This window comes from Columba livia, chromosome Z (assembly GCF_036013475.1).
Source record: "Columba livia isolate bColLiv1 breed racing homer chromosome Z, bColLiv1.pat.W.v2, whole genome shotgun sequence".
Lineage (NCBI taxonomy): Eukaryota > Metazoa > Chordata > Aves > Columbiformes > Columbidae > Columba > Columba livia.
In genome coordinates, this window is record NC_088642.1 from 40,487,938 (window position 1) to 40,508,823 (window position 20,886).

At 40.7% G+C, this 20,886-nt stretch overlaps 1 protein-coding gene across 28 annotated transcripts in view; it reads right to left on the bottom strand.

Moving 5' to 3' along the window:
- The window catches only part of PAM (peptidylglycine alpha-amidating monooxygenase), a 132,185-nt gene that overhangs the window by 104,755 nt on the left and 6,544 nt on the right, over nucleotides 1–20,886 (bottom strand). For 3 of the 28 annotated variants that reach the window (XM_065045471.1, XM_065045466.1, XM_065045457.1), the window contains exon 2: nucleotides 10,107–10,158. The exons of the other annotated variants lie outside the window; for them this stretch is intronic. The gene's annotated coding sequence lies outside the window, so the exon portion shown is untranslated. The remainder of the gene's footprint in view (nucleotides 1–10,106; nucleotides 10,159–20,886) is intronic. 28 annotated transcript variants of the gene reach the window in all.

Below are 20,886 nucleotides of genomic sequence, written 5' to 3' on the forward strand. Positions count from 1 at the left end.
TACAAACCAAAAACACCCAAACCAAACAAAAACCTAAGGTGGTTTTCAATGTCCCAATACATCAAACTTTGTAAGAGTAATGCTGCAGTGCTTTCATTAATTTCCGTGATATTATTAGAAGTCTAAAAGCTTCATCAGAAAACCCACTCTGAAGGAAAAAGAACAGTTTATGGGATGATTCATTACACAAGTTCTTTCACGTCATAGCTGAGACAGTTCACACTCCTTATCTGTGGAAAAAGAACATAGCCTACCATGCTGAACTCTACAGCCAGCAACCTGATGTCCTTATGAACCACAGTCAGTACTGAGTACAAGGGTATGATTTAAATGTGCACAGTTTTGTTTAGACTGCAGTCTGCCAATGTAGAAATATCTATTTCTTTGTAAGGAAAGAATGAGATAGTGGAGTTCAGGATCTCATGTAGCAGGAACAGAATACCTAGCAGAATCGCAACCCTGGACTTCAGTAAAGCCACCTTTGGCCTTTTCAAACAATTTGTAGGGGAAATCCCACGGGAAAGGGTAGTTGAAGGTAAAGGGGCCCAAGATAGCTAGTTAGCATTCAGGGACTGCTTCTTCCAAGCTCAAGATCAGAACATTCTGACACGTAGGAAGTCAGGGAAGGGAGCCAGGAGACCTGCTTGGTTAAACAGGGAACTGCTGGGCAAACTCAAGTGGAAGAGGAGAGTTTACAGATCATGGAAGGAGGGGCTGGCCACTTGGGAAGAATATAAGGCTGTTGTCAGAGGATGTAGAGAGGCAACTAGGAAAACTAGGGCCTCCTTAGAATTAAACCTGACGAGAGGGGTCAACAACAACAGAAAGAGCTTCTTCAAATACATGGCAGATAAAATTAACACTAGAGGCAATGTAGGCCCACTGATGAATGAGGAGGGTGCCCTGGTGAGAGAAGATACAGGGAAGGCAGAGCCTTCTCTGTCTACTCTGCCACAGGCTGTCCTGAGGAGCCCCTACCCCTGAGGCCCTAAGGGAAGTCAGGACAATGCAGGAGTTTGCCTCAGTTGGTGAGGACTGGGTAAGCGAGCAACTAAGCAACCTGGACATCCATAAATCCATGGGTCCAGAAGGGATGCACCCACAGGTGCTGAGGGAGCTGGCTGAAGTCACTGCTAGGCCACTTTCCATCATCTTTGCCAAGTCTTTGGAAACAGGAGAGGCACCTAAGGACTGGAGGAAAGCCAACGTCACTCCAGTCTTCAAAAAGGGCAAGAAGGAGGACCCAGGGAACTATAGACCTGTCAGCTTCACCTCCATCCCTGAAAAGGTGACAGAACAACTTATCCTTGGTGCCATCTCAAGGCATATCAAGGATGAGAGGGTCATTAGGGGCAGTCAGCATGTCTTCACCAAGGGGAAGTCATGTTTGACTAACCTCATTGACTTTTATGAGGACATAACCAGGTGGATAGATGATGGTAGAGCAGTAGATGTGGTCTATCTTGATTTCAGTTAAGCATTTGACACAGTCTCCCACAGCATCCTCACAGCTAAACTGAGGAAGTGTGGACTAGATGACTGGGTAGTGAGGTGGACTGTGAACTGGCTGAAGGGAAGAAGCCAGAGAGCCGTGGTCAATGAAGCAGAGTCTAGACGGAAGCCTGTATCTAGTGGAGTCCCTCAAGGGTCAGTTCTGGGGCCAGTACTATTCAATATACTCATCAATGACTTGGATGAGGGAATAGAGTACACTGCCAGCAAGTTTGCTGATGACACCAAGCTGGCAGAAGTGGCTGACACAGCAGAAGGCTGTGCTGACATCCACCGAGATCTGGACAGGCTGGAGAATTGGGCAGAGAAAAATTCAATTAAATACAAGGGCAAGTGTAGAGTCTTGCATCTGGGCAGGAACAACCACAGGTTCCAGTATAAGTTGGGAAATTACCTGTTAGAGAGCAGTGTAGGGGAGAGGGATCTGGGGGCCCTGGTGGACAGCAGGATGACCATGAGCCAGCACTGTGCCCTTGTGGCCAGGAAGGCCAATGGCATCCTGGGGTGTATTACAAGGCGGGTGGTTAGTAGGTCAAAAAAGGTTCTCCTCCCCCTCTACTCTGCCCTGGTGAGACCACACCTGGAATATTGTGTCCAGTTCTGGACCCCTCAGTTCAAGAAGGACAGGGAACTGATTGAGAGAGTCCAGCGCAAGGCAAACAAGATGATGAAGGGAGTGGAGCATCTCCCTTATGAGGAAAGGCTGAGGGAGCTGGGTCTTTTTAGCATGGAGAGGAGGAGACTGAGGGGTGTTTATAATAATGTTTATAAATATGTAAAGGGTGAGTGTCACGAGGATGGAGCCAGGCTCTTCTTGGTGACAACCAATGATAGGACAAGGAGCAATGGGTTCAATCTGGAACACAGGAGATTTCACTTAAATAAGAGAAGAAACCTCTTCTCAGTAAGAGCAACAGAGCACTAGAACAGGCTGCCCAGGGGGCTTGTGGAGTGTCCTTCTCTGGAGACATTCAAAACCCTCTGGGATACCTTCCCATGTAACCTCATCTAGGTGTTCCTGCTCCAGCAGGGGGATTGGACTAGATGATCTTTTGAGGTCCCTTCCAATCCCTAATATTCTGTGATTCTGTGAAATCAGCCTTGCTTCCTATGCAGAAGGCTGACATCGGCTTCCTACCAACACACAGCAATTCTTCATACACACCATTAGTTAGGATTCCCCTGATTTGGAGTATCTAGAAGATCTGCTGTAAACTGTACAATGAATCTCATTGTTTTAATTCTAACATAAATCAAACCCTTGTGAAGAAGCTGTGCTTTGCACAGTTAGGTTGAAAACTCTGATAATGAGATAGTAGATTAAGAATTCCACTGGGCCAGCCACTTCCACAGTTATTGTCGTTCAACATGACAAATCTTACACACTAAATTTCGCACTTTCTTAAAAATGAAACCAAACAAACAAACAACAAAACCCAAACCATTGACATAACAAGGCAGTTAGCTCTAGTTAGGAAGCCCAAAAGCCAAATGGACCATGGAAATATGAACAGTGAAGCTTGTTCTAAAGCCAGGGTGTGAAAGATGCAACCATCTCCAATTGATTCTCAAGACAATAACTACAAAACCCAAAACCACATACATACACACAAAAAAAAGAAAGAAAACAAACCCAGCACCCAACACACAACCACAAACACAACAAACCAATCCACAGAAACAAACAAACCAAAAAAAAAACAAACAAACCACAAAAACTCCCACAAACGGATCAGCCTGAAGCCAAATATAAAAGCTTGTTCTGGAGTAGAAGAACTGATCTCTTGACTGCAAAGCTGCAAATCTAGTTACAAAGGATGAAAATGAAAACACATAAAATTTTATATTACTAGATCACACACAGAGCTTTTAAAGTGGCATTTATACAAAACACATTGCTCAAGATCTCCTTTTGGTTTTGGGAGGAGGAGGAACAGATAGTATCTGGCATGTCTAGTAAATTACATCAATCCCCTCAGAGGAAGTAATTATAAATAAATCCAATAAATCTATCAGCTCAGAAGTCTTGATTTAGTAGCTAAGTGACTGTGTCAGTTTTTTTTAACTAGAATCTCATGTGAAAGTATTTCTCTGGGCAAATTCTACAACTTCCCCTCCCATTTCAAGCTAACTCATTTGACTGCTTTAAAAACTATTAAAAATAAAGGCTATCTTGTTCATTCCTTGAACAGTATGCTTAATTTGCTATGGAGTCAACACTGTCAGCAAGAGTGTTTGTATATTCAGTGTCCCTTCTGGACTCTCCACAGAAACCGAACCAATTTAGGTCAGATATGGATATCAATAAGAAGGGGCAGGTGGGGTGCAGAGGAAACAATGGTTTTGCATGCTTCTTAGAGTCTTAATTTGAGCTGAATAAAGTGTGGGTTCCAAGAGGAAAAAAAAATAACAGCAAACCCCATTATTTTTATATCACCGTAGACAATCGCGAGGTTAGGATATCAGCACAGGTTAGAATAGGACTGCAAATAATGATGTGAGCAGAGTACACAAACTCTTTCTTAAGGTTAAAAAGTCAAATACTAAAAAAAAAGGTTGCTATGTAGAAGAAGAATCTGGACTTAATTTTTGCAGACAAATGTAATGGTTTCCTTATATGCCTAAGTTTCTAAGACTATTAGACTAAGACTCCATAATCTTCCAAGAATCTAATTTCTACAGCAACAGAAAGAATGAGAGTAGCTCAAGAAATCACAACAGAATAGTCTGAAGTCCTATTCTTATTAAGAGACATTCTAAGCTACTTATTCCCATCTCTTCCACAGATCTCTTCCCCCATCCACAATTTCTATAAAAGAGAATCAGAATACATGCACAAAATTTACCACTGTTTACCCAGAACATTTTCAGCAACTTTTACCCCCAATCCATATTGACATCTGGGCATAAGCCATTTAAATCAGAAACTGTTACACAAGACAAGTTGTAATAGGTAGCAGCTTATAAAGTGATGAACATTTACCACGTTAGAATATTGCTGAAAATAATAAGATGATTATTTGTTAAAGAGGGAAATGATAAGCTGGTATTACACACAAAAAAAACCCCACACTATTAGAAAGATGAATCTAAGGGATTATGAGTACTAAATTCAATTAGAAAACATTTTGAATTAGGAGATCATTATGTTTTATTTCACATACGAACATCTCCAACTGAAGGGTTTGTCTGATTTTCTACAGTGATACATCGCCGAAACAGACCTGCAATTCTTATCAGCCCCAACAGGAACGGCAAAAAGGAGGGGAAATATCCCGTAAGCAGCAGCTCCTTAATCTCTCATTTCAATTCATAAATTTGGGTCAAATCATGGAGCTTACACACATAAATCATATATAGCTGTTACAGGCCAAGCAAAGCATTTTGATTACTACATATCATTCTACTACCAAACCTATGCAAATCTGGCTCTTATTTGGCACCGGTCCCACTTCAGGCATATTATGGACTGGGTAGTCCCAGAAGGCTTTCACAGAAGCAGCATTCATAGCAGAACACCAACACAACTTTATTTTTCCAGATGCTGTTTTTTCCTGCATATATCTGCATGACAAACATTTTTTCTGATGTTCTAGTGCTGGGGGAGGTGTCAGTATGCACACATACTTCTGGAATGACCATCACCACCAGCCTCTTCAAAGACATTCTTCAAGGAAAGGACGGGGCAAACAAAGTTAAAAAAAAAAAAAAAAAAAAAAAAGCAAAAAAGCACAGCAGCATAACTCTCTTCTCAACAGGTGATTCTGTCTGTCTCCAGCTACACAAAATTCCTCCCCTTAAGTGCCTGAAACACAACCTAGTTTTTTAGTCTATGCATCCCTTTATGGAACATCTGCTCAGGCAAATTTGCTTTATATAATACAGAGGGTTTAACTACAAAAATGAAAATCAGAAAGAGACACGACTATACTAGTGCTTTTAAAATAGTTATGGTGTAACATATTGACAAACAGCATACACCTAGGCATTTGCATTGATACGTTCATTTTTGAAAAAAATGTAAACATCTAAAAATGCTAGTCTTGCCCTGTCCAACTGTTCCTCACAGAAGCACTGAAAAAGAAATACACATTAATATCCTTCCACCCCCTTAGATATATACACACATGTTCAATTATCAGATACCTTCTGCGGCTTTGCCAATGGAATGGCTCAGCTTTTTATTCAGTATTTGCAGCAAAATTTCGTGCTTTGCCCTAAAATAGGGTTATCCCTCACTGGCTGCCACCATTTCTTTATTGCTTTGCTGGCATGAGAGCTGACTACACTGCACCAAAGGTCAGTTAAATACTTCAGAAAACCAAATACCAATTCTTGTAAATTCCTCATTCCACTCCACTGTCCTGCAGTAATTTTAACACCACTTCAAGGAGTAATTTTAACATCACTTCAAGGAGTACACTGAGTTTACACTGGTTCCAAAACCCAAAAAGTTCTCAGTGACATGCATACCTTGTTTTCTTGAGTCATAAATTCACCTCTCAAAGGACTTTTCCACAGTCATCACACTTTAAGATGCCTCTAGCTTTTACTACAGAAAAATGAATTATAAAAAGACCTCAGCACTGTTATGGTACAAGAGTAAATTACTTGCCACAGGTGTTCCCTGCCTCAAATTCTACCACAAGCAGACAAATAAAATAGCCACTGTCCCAATTTAACTACTGGTTACTTTTCCAGATAAGCAGCTCTCAACTGACCAAAAAAAAAAAAAAAAAATTAACACTGTGGCTACAACCTCTCTTGTAACCACAAAAGGTCTGATAGATGGGCATGTAAGAAGGATTAGGATTGTTTTCATGCTGAAGTGACTTACAGTTTCATAGGGTTTTAGAACTGCCAAATCTCCACACTGGATATTTTACAGATTAAGCGTGTTATTTCTGTGTCTTCCAGTAGCTCCTGTCTAGCTTTTACACAGAAATATAATAGGTAACACTTGATCAAGGAACCATTAATATTTAATAAGGACAAGACAATGCTTTACAAAACATCTGGTAAGCAAGCTGAGCAAGGCAAACCATGCTCCCTAAACTAGTTCAGCTGAGACAGACTTTGCAGTGAAATGAGCACCTTATGCTGCCATTTGTTTTTCATTCTTGGTCCTACAGGTGAGCAAATACAGATTATATTGGAAGGTTTATTTTTATTTACAGATAACTCAAAGTGGCCAAATTGATTACAAGAAGACAGACATGCTTGATTTAGTCAATTAAAATACAGGATTTATACCATGGATAGTGAACTCAAAGTTATAATGACCATCTTTACAAAACAATCACAAGAGCAATATCTAGAGCCATAATGCTTTCTCCAAGGTTTCACACATAAACAAGCAAAGCACAGATATAAAAAGAAAACAGAACCCACTGCCTCATGTTTTAGTACTGATTTATTTCTTTGTCCTATGCATAATACAGTTACACAGGTATAAAGAATGCAAACTTATAACTCCTTGCCAGAGTACAAAATACGTAGAAAGCTGGTTTTTATGAGTATTTGTCATTTAAGTGTAATGTGATGTGGCAATGTGCAGAAAACCAAAAAAAGTAAAAAGAATCAGTGAAAATATTACATTTGAAGTAAACTGCAAAACAAGACAAGCTAAGAGAAGCAGGACTGTAACAGGCCTTCAAACAAAGCACCTTTTTGCTTATCTGCAGGTAAATCTATTAAAAGATCCCTCTAACATATGACCTCTCTTTTAAACACAAAACCAAAATCCCCACACAGTTATAATACTAAACCCGTGTCTACTAGTAACATGCAACTCTTGTCCTTAACACCAGTTTATATAAAAAGAAAATGGTCCCTGCAACAATCAGTTTCAGTTTCACCAACAAAAAGCAAACAGTCCTAATAAAACTCTAAATGATGACACTACCTCTTCTAAAGATTATGAGGAATCACAGACTGCTTGGAAAGCAAAATCATGAGCTAACTAAACATAAACATGATCTAGTAGATCTAATCCAGTAACTCTTACTTTGTTTTTGTTTTAGAGAAGAGTAGCACTGTTAGGTAGCACTACAAAACAGTAACGACGAACTCCTCCCCTAATGCCTGAGCAGAGACAGAACTTCACAGAACATGCTCTCATTAGCTGCCAATGATGAAAAGGAGGAAGATGCTTGAGGCATTCCTTCAAGCAGCATGCACCATACCGAAAATCCACATATTTCACCTCCAGAAAGTTTCAGAATTTATATTTGAGAGCCAACGCTACCATGTCAACACAGCACTTAAGGGAGGCTCAAAACCATAGGATACCTCCCATGCAGCTGTTTGGTCTACAAAATCAACGTCAAGAAATACTGGAGAGATAGATATGCATTAAAATTTTAGAAAAATCAGTGAAAGGACAGTTTGTCACAGCTCACAAGAACTTACAGAAGACAAATGGACTTAGAACTTCATAAAAACGAAAAATGCATGTAGAAGTACCATCCCAGTATGCTCCTATTAGGTATACCATTCTTCACATTCCCAGTGCAGCATGATTGCTTTGTATTTCACTTAACTGTTTAAGTTTCATTATCATCATCCATCAATAAGTTATTTTCCTAAATGTGGATACATGGAAGGCTTCACTTCTAAAAGAAATGTATGGCTTGCAACACTATAACGAGAGACACAAAATTAGATATGCCAGGCCTAATCTTATCAGACGCTGTCTGATTAAGCTGAAAAGATGTAATTTTCCCTAATCCTCCCTTGAAAGAAGGAAATAACTAGGGCATAGTTCAATGAAAGTTATAAGTGTGTATATTTAAGATCTGTTACAGACACCTCAAAGAATAACAGCAAGGGGATAAAAAAACAAAACAAAACAAAAACAACAAAACAAAACAAAACACCAAAACCCACACAAACCAAGAAAAACCACAACAACCACACCTGACAGCTCAAGCATAGCAAGGCCTTAGAAATGGCCTTAGAGGATTCCAGTATGCAAGACAGCAGAATCGATTTTAAGATGAAAACTAGTTTGCTTCTTTACGAAGTCTGTGCTACCATCCCTTTTCAGGAAGCTGTGTTAAATCGAAGACAAAAATCTTGACTGTAATAATATTCGTTCTAATTGGGCTCAGAGGACATTATTTGAGTACACACAAACAAAGCTCATGTTTGAAAACAAAGGGCGGGAAAGGAGCAATTCAGTTATCAGTGTAAAAATGCAGCTGACAAGAGCTGCAGGGGTTGAAGTAACTGCCCATTCACCTGTCTAGTGCATGTGCCTTGGCCTAAAAATCACCTTTTCATTAAAAGTATAATCTTGCAGATCAACACTACACTGACACAGAGAAAATACTGCTCCAAGACAGACAGCTGACCACAGCTGTACTCCCTCACACGCTAGATGAAAGCTAACCCACAGCAGGAGCTGATACTGCTAACAGCAGCAATGGCCACCATCGAAATAAATAAAATGTATTGAATTACTGCATAAAATGCTTTACGTCCCTGTAGGGGCAAAAAATTAACCTTACTTGAAGCAATCTCTTGCCTCTTTTTATGCTGGAAAAGGAAATGTCACACTAAACATCACTACGTTATCACATCCCCAGCAAAGATACCAGAGGGAAAGTCTGGACCAAGGAACGCACAGCCATGGTCACATCAGGGAATAATTATGCCAGCTAGACATACATGGGTCCCTGGGCCCTGATGGGATGCACCCACGAGTGCTGAGGGAGCTGGCTGATGTTACTGCAATCTTTGATCAATCATGGCAAACAGGGGAGATTCTCAATGACTAAAGGAATCACCTTTGAGGGTGACCAGGCACTGGTATAAGTTGCCTGGTGAGACTGTGGAGCCTCCATCTTTGGAGATCACACAACAGCTGTCCCCAGAATGGATTAAGCATATTATTTTTAAGATCAAGTCTTCAATTGATAGTCTTATTGGCTTTACATGCTCAGGTGCTGGCACGCAGTGGGGTAGCTGCAGGGGCAGCCCTTGTGAGGAGAGGAGGGGGCTGCGCCTTGCCAGAAACAGCCAGTTCCAACAGACTCACCCCAGGGCACAGCTGAGCCACCCAGCCAAGATGGTGACACCTGTGGGAAAAAACATTTAAGAACGGAAAACAAGCTGCACAGCAGAGTGTGAGAAAGAGCAATGGGAAAAAAAAAAAAAAAAGAAGTCTAACAGCCCTGCCAGCACTAAGGCCAGTAAAGGAGAGGAGGAGGTGCTCCAGGCCCTGAAGCAGAGATTCTCTGCAGCTCCTGGACAGACCCACACCGGGGCAGATATCCACAGTGCAGGCTGTGAAGGGCACCCATGCCAGAGCTGGTAGAAATGCCCTGAAGGAACCTGAAGCCCATGGAGAGCCCATCCTACTTCATTCTTAATTGTCAATAAATTAAATTAATCTTCCCCAAGTTGAGTCTGTTTGCCCATGGTGGTAACTGGTGACTGATCACCCTCTGACATATGAGTTGTTTCATCTTATTTCCTCTCACCATCCTGCTAAGGAGAGTGAGAGAGCAGCTGGGTTGCGTCTGAAAGCCAATCAAGCTCAACCCACATCATACTCCGTCAAGATTTTAAAAGAAACAGGCCATACTCACAGTAAATGACTGACAGAATGGTTCACTCTCTGATTTCACTGAAGTAACACAGCTGTGAAACAAAGTGAGTCAGTTTTAGATGCAACTACGCCAATCTAGCCCCAAGTGAAATTTCAACTTGCAGTACAGAACAAGGTCAGCCAAGTGATAATTTCTTCCCTTGACAACTACTATCCGTTCACTAAAAAACAAACAAAACAACACCTCTCCAGCTTCAAACAAAACTAATAACCATATATTGTAATGCTTGAGGAAGATCTCACCTGAAAGATCAACTTCAAGGACACAGTTTAAGTGTTAATTTGTTGCTAATAACTGAATATATGCTATTATAATTGAAAAGATATTATATATTCAGATAATATATGCACACATATACAGTAACTTAGAAACTTTTTCTAAGCTAACTACTGTGGTTGTATGTAGGTCAAGTTGTCTTGACAGGGTGAAAGAAGATTAAATAAGACACAGATGGAGATCACGATTTGAATATCACCCAAAGAAAAGCATTAGGGCTTACTGAAAACCACAAGAACTAAGCCCTGTTGTGAAAATACAGCTTCTTAGCTCTGACCAACAGCATAAGTCTTAGAAAACATATTCCATTATTTGGAAATATTTGCTCCTGAAAGCATCTAATAAGAACACGAATTCAAAAGTTGAGGTCAGTCTGAATAAAGAAGTTTTCAACAGTGGCCTTCTAAATTTCAATACAGCAGTAATTCTGCATCAATTTCCTCAACTCAGTTGCTCAAAGAAATAAATACAGTATTAAATGAAAAATTATTAAATGAAAATACCACAAGACAGAAGTAAATAAAATTCAAAAGAAGGCACAAAATTCATGAACTACAAACAGAACAGAAATATGAAACAACAGAAACTACAGAAAACCAGCCAGATTTAGAAAAGCCAATTTTGGTAAACAGCTGCTTTGAATGAATGGTTTGAAGACATAATTATGAAGCTGAAAGTTATTTTTATAAGTCTCTAAAAATGAAAGGAAAAGGGAAAAAAAAATAGCTCTCATAAATGTGGTGAACACATGAGATTATACTCCAATAATAGTATTTGTTGATAAACCATTGTTCTACGTGGGACTGGTAGAAAACAAACAAACAAACAAACAAACAGACAGACCAAGAAGGCTACAAGTACCAACCATAACAGCTCTAACACTCTCATACTTATGGGCAGTATTGTCAAAATGCAACTCTATTCCTCCAAACATAAGAGGTTTTGACAAGACAAGGTCATGACAGAGATACAATTATTTGAACTAAAAGAAGGAAAATTATCTTTCCTTTAATTCCCCCTCCTCCCCACACTTCCTTGCCATTTTAACAGGGGAAAAATGCTCAAATTTCAAATCAGAGACTGCCTAATAAGAGCAAGGGATAAAGAAATCAACAGGAACAACTTCAAGGAAAATATGGTCTACATTGAAAGTCAGCTGGTTGAAGAAATGAAAAATTGGGACTGGTTAAACACAGAGACAGAACAAGATAAAGTCAGGCTTCATAAGAGCCAAGAGGGAAGATGGGGATCTGGAGCTATGAGGACAGGAAATAACAGGCAGGAGTGGCCAACAGCTCTGCCCACAGCCCCAAGGGTCCATTAGCTTGCTTCTAGAAAATCTTGGCAGCATGAAGAACTTGAACAACATAGGTGGCTTTAATCCATGGTAACCCCTTATTCTAGCACAGATATTTGTCCCTCAAGATTACCAACAAATCTTAGTAACTACACCTGGTATATTACAAGTGAAACTGCCAACATCCCAAGAAACCTGAACCTTGAGAAACTTTCATATTGCATTTTGCAGTGAATAAAAATTCTTCAAAAAGCACTTAAGCATGACAAGATAATAGTTTATAGTCTATTCTGCAAATGGATTTAGTACAAATGTGTCCACTACATGGATAATCAAAACAGAATCTAAATAAAAGAGATCGAATAGAGTAGCTAAATAATGAGAACACTATAGCAGCAAAAACCTACAAATTGCCCAAAGGTTACAGGAAATTGTACTTACACAAATAAAGAGAGTTGGGTTGGAGATTAATTCAATCATTAATCCCTTTTGTTTGCAAGTAATTTTCAGAAAACACTTCAGCTTGACATTAGGAAAGTACCATATGTGCAATATTTTACACCAGCCATCTTCAGCATTTTGACTTTTCTTATGTATTTATAACAAAAATACTTAGTTTGCAGTTTCTGAAGCCTTTTTATTTTACTGATTTATTTTTTATTAAAGCTTATTTTCCAATGTGAACTCATTTTAAAACCTTTTTGACACCTTATTCTTTCACTCCTTACTGTCATACAGGATTCTGGCAAAAGGAAACGTGCTAGGCTAGGAAGCACTAGGAGGCAGGTGTCTCAAAACCAATAAAAAGATCAATGGAATATGCTTGCCCCAGGCCAGCTGCTTTTGATTCACACTGTCGGGATCTAACACTAGATAATACAGAACACTGCTAACCTCACCTAGAGGTACTTTTCTCATGCAAACACACTTCCAGCTCCCTATGGGGAGCGTGACATGGCAACTGTAAAAGCCCCAGTGCAGATCTTCTGAGATGTCTACATAGCAATGTTGACTTGAGAGCACTTGCTTAATATCAATACACTATGCTGAAACTCTATTTCACTTTATCTTTGAGATATAACACCAGTGTCACTGTTCTTACTCTACTAATGTATTTTTCCAATTTTAATTTTACACATTTCAAGTCTCAGAGATGGCAATAAAGGCAGCACTTGTAATGCATATTGACTTCTCTAAAGAGACAGAGTTATACTATCACAGGTCTGTTAGATCCATTTCCTACCTAGCCATGGTTTCTGAATCTTGAGCAAGGCCATTTCAAAAATAAATTAAACTGTGGGATGGGGAAGGGTTAAGACAACACGGGACAACAACAACAAAACTAAGCAGCAATGGCACCTAGTCTGAAATTTTTTAAAAGTAGCAAACAACAAAAAAATCTATACTCTACACAAATATTTAATATAATTACAGTATTAGAATACATTTTAAACAGAACTTATAGACTAAGTGACACAGTTCTCACAGGACACACTTCTTTTAAAGCCCTGATAATAATTTAAATCCGATGTTAGCTCAAAAAAAGTTCACACAATCTTGATGACACACCTCAAAATATGACACCAAACGTCCCAGCTATAGTGTACACTAACTCTACAGTTATGGGCTCATCTCTAAGTGTTGCACAGCTAACAAGTTTTACAGTGACAGCAGCGCAAAGAAATTATCTTTTAGATTATGAGGATATTTCCAGTAAGGGCAGAGATCAGTTACATAGGAATACTTACTCATATTTAGACTCTTATGGAAAAGTAACAAATAAAAGTTAATGTTTTAGGCATCTTCCTGAAGCTCAAGGCCGTGAAACTCACTATAATAAGAACAAAACATTTACATAATTAATCCACTGAGAATAGCAGCAAGTTTTCTACTACTTTATTATCTAAGAAGTAACAGAACTGGTGGTAGAATCTAATTACTTAGTCCTAAGCAGCAAGAACAGAATAAAGACAATCTCAGTGCAAGCCAGAGTATAGCCTTGGGAAGACCAAAGAAGCAAATATTTCCACAGATCAAAGATCCTCTCCCATGATGAAGCAGTGGTCTGAGACTAGGCACAGGCATCCAAGGAAAGCCACAAACTTCCTTCAAGGAAAGTTTCCCAAAATAGATTAATTCTAATCAATCAAAATCATGCTTGCAATTCATTTCTGAACCAGTAGCTACTGCAAGAAATAGTCACAAGTAATCAAATGAACAGACAATTTCCTTGCTACATTTAAATAACTACAGAATACCTTTATCAGCAGGCGAAAGGATGGCAAAGAAACACCACAGTATCAAAAAGAATCATTACTACAACGCACCTAGGTTATTACAATGGTAGAAGTATCTCCAATTAGCAGATCTGACTTCTGCAAGCAGACAAAAACCATTCCAAATTCCTTAACACCTCGCTAGTTCTGATGCCTATTAGCAACTACAAGCAACAACAACAACAACAAATAAAAACAACTACAACAAAAACCACAAAAACCAACAACAAAAACCACAAAAACCAACAACAAAAAAAACCACCACCACCAAAAAAGACCAAGTATGCAATTTTTATTACATTCAAAAGTCAACTAAAGCAAATGGAAGAATTTAACTGATCACCAATTCACTACTCATGCCCACAGTTTCCACTGATATGTATCATGAGTGCAGCAACATTACATGAATCAATATAATAATACAGAAAACATAGTAGTGCATTATCTACCTGTATTATCATCCTTAGGAAAAAAAGGCTAAGTAGCTGTCCTGGTTTTGTTAAAAACAAGTTTCTCTTTCAGTGAATTTTGCCTGTCAGCTAAAGCCTTCATATTAGCTGCATTTTCCTGGAGAACCAGACACATGTTTTGCTAAACCTAGCAATGGAATGCAAACTTATTGATAAGCATGGATGGACATCTCACGAGAGGGGCAACAAGAAACCAGTGACCAAGAAACTGACCAACGGAGTATAACATTCCATTCACGTGAATACTTCATATAAAAGTGGGAGATCACGAGGATCTCACCCCATTTCCCTTTTTGCCTTTGCTTTTTCCCTTCTGCTTACGGCCGACATTAGGAGAGGACCTTGCCAGTTGTCCCTACAAACTGAGGCCTAGTGAGAGACCGAATCCAGCTCCGGTTGGCTGCAGAGTCCAGGACTCTGGGTGTAGGCTCTGCAGTTGCTGAGACTTTCAAGATTGGTTTTGTATATTTTGTATTATTTTCTCTATTCTAATTAGTAGCATTAGTAAAACATTGTTAATTTTTCTAACTTTCTTCTCTCTGTCCTTCTTTCCCTCCCGATCGCCTGTCCTGAGTGGGAAGGGGGGAGAGGGAGGGGCAAAAAGGGGGAAGAGGGGGGGAGAGGGGGTTAACAATACTTCTGCCAGGGTTTTATTGTCACCCCGCAATCCTAACCCTCGACAGTAGCACATGACACTGAGACTACTGCTAGAAAAATAGGCTCTAAATCAGAGATGTCTTTTGAAGACTACATAAAAATAGTAACAGGTCTTTGAATATTTTTCCCCCACAAGCAAAACAGAAGAATATTTGGTAGTTTTTTGCTTTGTTCAATTCAGTTTCTTCTGAAGATGAAAGAGCTCACATTAGATAAAAGCAGCTAAATTGAAGTAATAATCATTCTGTATCCCATGGGGTGAAAAAGCTGACATCAGATTTTTCAATATAAAAGCAGAATATGGTCCCAAAGTGACACAGACAGGTAAATTGTTCTTTTGTTTGATCGGCTTTTCAGAAAGAAAGGTGAAAAAGTTTCACTGCACCATGCTCTTTTTCATGATATCTGGTCATTACGTGCACTTCTACTTTCGAAAGTGATATGACTATGAGCCTGAAAAAGACCTCTTTTTCATACTAAAAAGAAGTCTGCTTTGAAATGTTTCAATCACTGTCACAGAATGGTTGGGGTTGGAAGGGACTTCTGGAGATCACCTAGTCCAACACACCTGCTAAAGCAGTCACCTACAGCAGATTGCACAGGAATGTGTCCAGGGAGGTTTTTAATGTCTCCAGAGGAGAATCTACAACCTCTCTGGGCAGCCTGTTCCAGTGCTCTGGCACCCTCAAAGTAAAGAAGTTTGTCCTCATATTCAGGCGGAACCTCCTATGCTTCAGTCTGTGCCCATTGCCCCTCATACGATCATCAGGCACCACTGAAAAGAGTCTGGTCCCATCCTGTGGACATCCACCCTTGAGATATTTATAAGCCTTCTCTCCTCCAGGCTGAACAGACCTAGCTCTCTCAGTCTTTCCTAAGAAAGATGCTCCAGACTATCTTTTAATTATGGTCCAATAATTTCAAACTCAAACCATGAGGTGTATTGGGAGCCCTATGGAAGACATGGTGTTTCAGGAGCCACTGACCTTGTGCAAGCCACTTCTGCTCTATCAGGCCTTGTACCTCAGGCCTGGGAAGCCCATATGTCATTGTGGGCAGCTATTGCAAGGGGATCTGTGGGAGCGCTCTGTGCCAAACTGTGCTGCACGCTGGTGGGGAACAGGGAAGAAAAAACTCTCCTGCTTGTCAGGGGAAGATACATTGTGTACACTCCATGGATACATCCTCTGCAACAAAAAAAAGTTACCTAAATTAGATGTCCCAAAAGACAAAACTCTTGGGAAAGCACTCTCTATTTACAAGGAAAATATAAACAAGTGAAAGGAAAAAATAGTCTACAAAAAGAAATCAGGACAACGGATAGACTTACTACACTTTCTGCTCCTCCATTCAGTGGGGAAAGGGAGAGTACTACACGGCCAATTAATTACCCAAATTTGGTAGGTCGCATACAAATTCCATATAATGGGTTCATGAGGGCAAAGTCTTGCCTGACCAACTTAATTTCATTCTACAAGGTTACCCACCTAGTTGACCAAGGGAAGCCTGTTGATGTGATCTTTTTGAATTTCAGTAAAGCCTTTGATACTCTCACAGTATCCTCCCGGACAAGATGTCCAGCATACAGCTGGGTAAACACACAATGCAGTGGGTGAGCAATTGGCTGAATGGTAGGTAGGACGAAGTATGTGTATGTGAATTAATGTTAATTTGATTGGTTTTGATTATGTAGTCTTATGTTTCCAATTTGCATTGTGTAATGCTCATCGGTCAGTGTCAGGAACTGTGGCAGCAGCATCTTCTGCAACCTCAGTTGCCATATTTAGTTGATATGGAGTGTATGAAGGCTAGTAATCTGCTAGGAAGTGGCATGGCTGCATCACTAGCTTGCAATAAGATCCTCACTTATACTGAGATGTTGGCTATAAAGGGTTCTTATCAACATGTGTAGCTAATTAAAAAGATATAGTTTTTCCAAAGTCTGGAGTTAGGCAGCAGTAAGAAATTCTGAAGTTACTGCAGTACTCAAAGCTTTTGTCTCAATGATGTTTGTACGTGTGTGTTTACTTCATCTAAGAGCCTGGGAAAATTATTCTGGGAGTGATCAAAAAATGTCTGAATGACAATGCAGTCATTGGTCCCAGTCAGCACGGGTTCATGAGGGGAAAGTCTTGCTTAACAAACTTAATTTCATTCTACGACAAGGTTACCCACCTAGTTGACCAAGGGAAGCCTGTCGATGTGATCTTTTTGGATTTCAGTAAAGCCTTTGATGCTGTCTCTCACAGTATCCCCCTGTACAAGATGTCCAGCATACAGCTGGGTAAACACACAATGCAGTGGGCGAAGGGCCGGGCTCAAAGGGTTCTAGTAAAAGGGGTTATGCTGGGCTGGTGATCAGTCAGTAGCGAGGTTCCACAGGGATCCATCCTGGGGCCAGCACTCTTCAGTGTCTTCATAAATCACCTGGACACAGGACTTGAGGGAATACTAATAAATTTGCTGATTACACTAATTTGGGAGGAGCTGCTGACACTCTCGAAGGCAGAGAGGCCCTGCAGAGGGATCTGGACAAACTAGAGAACTAGGCAATCATGAACTGCATGAAGTTCAACAAGGGCAAGTGTCAGATTTTGCACTTGGGACATGGCAACCCTGGCTGTACATACAAACTGGGGCACAAGATGCTGGAAAGCAGCTCCATGGAGAGGGATCTGGAGATTCTAGTCGGTGGCAAGTTGAACACGAGCCAGCAGTTTGCCCTGGCAGCCATGAGGCCACCCGTGTCCTGGGTGCATCCAGCACAGCATTGCCAGCCGGGCGAGGAAGGTGATTGTCCTGTTCTGCACTGCTGTGGCCTCATCTGGAGCACTGTGTGCAGTTCTGGGCACCACAGGATAAAAAGGATATAAAGCTACTAGAGAGTGTCCAGAAGAGGGCTACAGAATTGGTGAAGGGTTTGGAGGAGAATCTGTATGAGGAGAGGCTAAGGTCACTTGGTTTGTTCAGCCTGGAGGAGACTAAGAGGAGACCTCACCACAGTCCACAGCTTCCTCACAAGGGGAGGTGGAGGGGGCAGGTGTTGATCTCTTCTCTTTAGTGACTAATGACAGAACCTGAGGGAATGGCAGGAAGATGTGCCAGGGGAGATTTAGGTTGGACACTGGGAAAAGGTTCTTCACCCAGAGGGTGGTGGAGCACTGGAACAGGCTCCCCAGGGAGGTGTCATGGCCCCAAGCCTGACAGTGTTCAAGAAGAGACTGGACAACACCCTCAGACATATGGTGTGAACTGTGTGGTTGTCATATGCAGGGACAGGTGTTGGACTTGACAATCCTTGTGGGTCCCTTCCAACTCACCTACCCACTCATACTTCAGTGGAATTGGCAAAGAATGCGGCCAAGAGCATTAACATATCTCAATAGCAGGATGGGAGTCCAAGTTTACACCGCTTACAAACTATTGATATGCCATCACCATACAGCAATGCCTACCAGGTTCCTGTCTGAAACTGAAGAGGAGTGTATCTTAGCACTAGATGGACAATCTTGTTTGTACTAATCCCTGTCAAGATCCTGACCTAAGTGCTGGGAACTACATTCTTAATTTCAGAACACTCAGTCGATACTCTTTCATATGTCCAGCAACACGCATTTCATAAAAAGATGTGCTTTTTATCTGTTCTGCAGAAGGTGGGTATGGGTATCCTCCCCAGGAACTGTCAGCATCGTACTAGCCCGCAGTGACATCCATTAGCAACCTACAGGTTACAGTGACACCCAAAGTCCTACGTGCCTGGCATGTATTCGGGGACAATGGATATTCTGCTGGGAACTAAAGGGCAAATTTTTAGAAGATGTCTGTGCTGGTCAACATCTGAGGATGCCAGAAAAGGGAGCCTTGAAAATGGGTGCGTGTGGGAAGACGCCAATGCCTTGATGACCCTCGCAGGGATTGCTTTAAAACCACTGCTATGTACTACCGATCTGTTACAGAGAATAATACAGCTTATTCTTATCAGTAAAAGTTACTATCTTTTTTTTCACACAGACTATAACGTTAAAACATCTTTGGCATGATAGTCTTTTTAAGGTCCATTCCACAAAAAAAAAAAAAAAAGACCATAATAACTCACTGCCACTAACACCACGGCTTGTGACTTAAGACAATTGTCCCTCCTGAGTGAATTATAAGGGCAATTTCTTATCGAAATTAGAAGGTATTTTCACATAAAACGGTCTGTCAACTAACACTTTAAGCCCACTTTAGGTTTGAGATCACATCCTAAAGAAAGACATTTTCAGGCTTGCAAAGCTATTGTCAGTAAAAACAATCTCAAGCCATTGCTCAAGTTAGACCCTTACCATGTAGTAGCAGGTGGACTCAGAACACCCAGACAAGCTTTCTCCTTCACTATGAATCTCTTTAACACACCAGTTTGGAAAACTGTTACTTTAACTAAACAGACTTAGTCATCTAAGTACATGTACTTTACAAAGTCTCTCAAAACATCCTCACAGAGAAACTAGTGAAATATGGTCTAGAAAAACAGATATTTAGGTGGACTGCCTGAACTGCAAAGCCCAAAGGACTGTAGCAATCAGCGGCACAAAGTCCACCTGGAGGCCAGTGACCATCAGTGTATTCCAGGAGTTAATACTGGCTCCAGACCTGTTCAACATTTTCATTAATGATATGGATGGTGGGGTCAAGTCCACCCTCAGCAAGCTTGCAGAGGACACCAAATTGGGAGTAGTGGCCAATACACAGGCCTGTGTGGCCATCCAGACAGACCTCAAAAGGCTGGAGAAAGGGGCTGACATGAACCTCATGAAGTACAACCAAGTGAAATGCAAAGTTCTGCATCTGGTAAGGGACAACCCCACGCAGTAGTACAGGCTAGGGGCTGACCAGCTGGAAAGTAGTTGTGCAGCAAAGGCCCTGGTGGACAAGGTGAACAGGAGCCAGTAATGTGCAATCATGGCAAAGGCAGCCAGGGGTGTCCTGGGCTGTGTGAGAAACAGTACCACCAGCCGGTTGAAAGAGGTGATCTTTCAGCTTCCAGCTTTCCTAGTATAAAAGAGACATGGAGATACTGGCCAAGTCCAGAAAAGGGCTACAAAGACAGTTAAGGGACTACAGCACCTGCCATATGGGGAAAAGTGAAACTGTTTATAGCCTGAAGAGGAGGAGGCTTGCTATGGAGAGGAGGGAATCTTATTACTACATATAAACATCATATAGATCAGTGTTGGGTGAAAGCAGAGAGTGCCAGACTTTTCTCAGCGTTGCCCATTGACAAGACAAGAGGCAATGGTTATAAAATGAATCACAAAGAAAACACTTGCTTATTATGAGGGTGATCAAACCTGGGGAAAGTCTGCCCAGAGAAGCTATGGAGTCTCTATCCATGGAGGTATTCAAAACCTGTCTGAACAGAGTCCTGGGCACCTGATATACCTGACCCTGCTTGACTAGGTATGTGGGGTTACATTATTTGATTTCCAAAGGCATTTTCCCACCTCAACCATCCTGTGATTCTATAGTATCCTCACAGGGAGAAAGCTGGGTGAGACAGTCAAAGAGAGGGGGAAAAAAAAAAAAAAAAAAAAAAAAGAAAAAAAAGGATGAGTAAGAACATTTTTGACATCAAAATGGAACAAAACTAGAAACCACTGTTTACTTAGTATTCTCATAACTGTCAGATGTAAAAAAAAAGCCATGTTTTATAGGAATAGCTTTTATAGGAATAGATAGGTTCTCCAAAATCAGTTATCACAGAAACATATTCTGAAAAGACTACTCTACATTAACATACTTAA